The sequence below is a fragment of the Mirounga angustirostris genome, unplaced genomic scaffold (genome assembly GCF_029215605.1).
Source record: "Mirounga angustirostris isolate CCGP_5_RB_7025 unplaced genomic scaffold, mMirAng1.0.hap1 SCAF_3, whole genome shotgun sequence".
Classification (NCBI taxonomy): Eukaryota; Metazoa; Chordata; class Mammalia; order Carnivora; family Phocidae; genus Mirounga; species Mirounga angustirostris.
This window is the reverse complement of record NW_026991711.1, coordinates 25,573,459-25,576,509: the sequence shown is the minus strand read 5'-3', so window position 1 is coordinate 25,576,509 and position 3,051 is coordinate 25,573,459. Positions and strand designations below refer to the sequence as shown.

Genomic DNA, 3,051 nt, shown 5'->3' with positions numbered 1-3,051 from the left:
ATTATCAGCGTGCTGTTCAAATATTAAATATTTGTAGTCTTAAAAGATTACAAATCATACTGCATGTTCTACTACCTTCTTTTTTTAATGTAACAACCAATTTATTCAAATTTCCCAAAATTTATATTCAATATATTGTTTCTAAAATGTATGCCACCTTTTATATAATGGTTTTATTATTTCATCTTTATTTTATAGTTTTTTCATCTCGTCTTTACACAGTTCTTCAGAAGTCAGAGTCCTGAGTTGCCCAGTTAGAAACCTCTGATCTACTTTTCTGATTATATTTCCTCTCAATATTCATGGCCAACATCCGGTGTCTAAATGAAAGGCTTTTCACCTTTTCAATCACTTCCTGATAGGGTGAGACTGCGTTGTTACCCATAACTACATGGCCTAATTTAGAATCAATCTTGGCAACCAGTCTTGCATTCTAATCAAATTGACAATCAACTTTCCAACTTCTTCCAGAGTCATGTTCAGTCTGTCTGCCAACATATTAATGTTGATACACAGGTGGATGCGGCTAAAAGTCTCAAATATGAAGAGACAAGCATTTTCAATGAAATTCTCAGGACAAGCCACCAAGAAGTCTTTCACAAGAACTGATTCACATTCCCTCAGCTTTTTCCAAGACACATCAAAGTTAACATATAAGCATTCACCACATTCTGTAACTGGGTTTTTATATGTGTAACATTCTGTTGAATAACTTTAACTAGATCTTTTAGCACCTGCTGGCATTTTTGAACACCTTTGTTTGTAATGATGGGTGTAGTCAAAATAGTGTAGAGTATGTGGACACATCGTCTGAATTGCATTTAGGATATGGTGGCTGGTAAAGGAAAAGATCAATAATGTAATCATGCCCTTTGGGGTGGTTGAAGAAAACAAAGACCAGTGGATGAACTATGTTTGCTTCCTGGAGAGAATGAAGTGGAGAACTCACAGAATTATTATTTATGGTCTCTTTTAACCATGTCAGGTATTTCATAGCTGCATCCCAATTCTACATTAAGACTTCAGAGGCCAGTTTTCCCCTGAGTGAACTCAAAGCGTTTCTGTCTGTTGCTGGAACCAACACTCTAAAGAAGTAAAGATATTCTGCTGCTCCAGAGTAATTCCCACATTCATATTGGAATTTTGCATGCCTTTAGAGTATATCTAAATACTCCTGCCTAAAACCACGCCTGCCCACCAGATAGTCAAACCGTATCTGACTATCTCTGGTTGACTGGATCTGCCTTGTAATTTCTGGGTCTTCAAGTGTCTTCACAATTGGTTCCATTTGCCTGAAGCTGTTTCAGTTGTGCAACAACGGTGGCACTTTTTTCATTCAAAGCATGTGGAATATCATCAAAATCAAGGTTTCTGTATAAATCCATAGCAAAGTCGACCATGTTGGTATCACTAAGAAGATCGAATTTCGTCTACGGCCATACCAATCTGAACGCGCCCGATCTTGTCAGAAGATCCAATTTCCCTCGTAATAATTCTTTTTCATTATAAATCTGTTTATGGAGAGAAGCTCAAGCAGTGAAAAGATAAGATGCCAATCCAAAAAGTGTGTGATGGAAATAGTCAAGTCGTACTCCGCCATCTTGCCAAGGGCAAGGTTTCTACTACCTTCTTGACATAGCCACAGGAAAGATTCACAAATTCAACAAATCTAAAATAACTTTTATTTTCAGTGGAAGACAGACTTTAAGGTGACTTCCATGATCTCTGTTTCCTGGTGTTCACACTCTTGTATAATCCTTCCCCTCAGTGCAAGGAAGACATGTGACTTGCTGTAAACAATAAAATATTGCAAAGGTGATAAGATGCTTGTGATTACATTTACAAAAGATTGCTAAGATTGTGGTATCCATCTGGCTAGCATTTCTCTCTCTTGTTCTCACTCTTTCTCTTGCTTCCCATCTCCCTCTCCCTGTCTCTTTCCATTGCTGGTTTTGAAGTGGCAAGCTGCCATGTGTCTTATAGCTACAAGAAAATAAATTATTCCAAGAACTTGAGAAAGTTCAGAGGTGGATTTCTCACCAGTTAAGCCTCTGAAAAAGAAGGCAGTCTGGCTAATGCCTTGATTGCAGCCTTGTGAGCGCTGGAGGAGACAACCAGTTAAGCCTTGCTTGGACTCCGGAGCTACAAAAACTGTGAAATAATAAATGTGTGTTTTAAACTGCTACATTTATGATAATTTATTACATAGCCATAAAATGAATATACCTATAAATGCTAATTTTTTGTTGTTTTTCTATTTCACTTACTAACATCATCATACATTCATTTATGTAGACTTAAAACATGTCACCATATTTTTTTCTTTTCCAACATTACCAACAACACCCAGTCATTCAGTAAAGCTTATCTGTTGCATTTTAGTGATATTACTCCCTTGACCATCCAATCAAGTAATAGAATATTTCCATAACCCAGAAATTTTCCTTATGCATATTTCTATTCACTTATTCTCACCCCCAATCCTAGAAAAACAATGATATGATTTCAATCATCACAGATTAGCTTTACTTTTAAAACTTAAAAAAAATGGAACTCTATATTAAGTACTCTTTTGTGTCCGATTTTTTTCACTCAGTATGTTTTTGAGATTCACCCATTTGTATATATGTAGATCATTTTCTTTGCTCATTCACTCATTGATAGATTTTGTGTTATTTGCAGTTTTAGACTAATATAGATAAAGCTTCCTTGAACATTAATGTATTTGTCTTTTAGTTGACATGTGTTTTCATTACTCTTGGCGCTATATCTAGGAATAAAACGAATCATAGGCTAAGTGTATGGTTAACATCATAAAAAACTGACAAAGTGGGGCATCTAGATGGCTGAGTCGGTTAAGTGACCAACTTTTGATTTTGGCTTCGGTCATGATCTCAGGGTTGTGAGATCAAGTCCCAAGTCAGGCTCTGCAGTCAGCAGAGTCTGCTTCTTTCCCTCTTCCTCTGCCCCTCCCACCATGTGTGCTCGTGCAAGCACTCTCTTTCTCTCTCCCTAAAAATAAATAAAATCATAAAACAAACAAACCCCTGA

General features: G+C 36.6%; 1 pseudogene; it reads right to left on the bottom strand.

The window, feature by feature from the left end:
• Positions 1-226: 226 nt before the first annotated feature.
• LOC123838714 (eukaryotic translation initiation factor 3 subunit E-like) lies at positions 227-1,600 on the bottom strand (annotated as a pseudogene).
• Between the last annotated feature and the right edge of the window lie 1,451 nt (positions 1,601-3,051).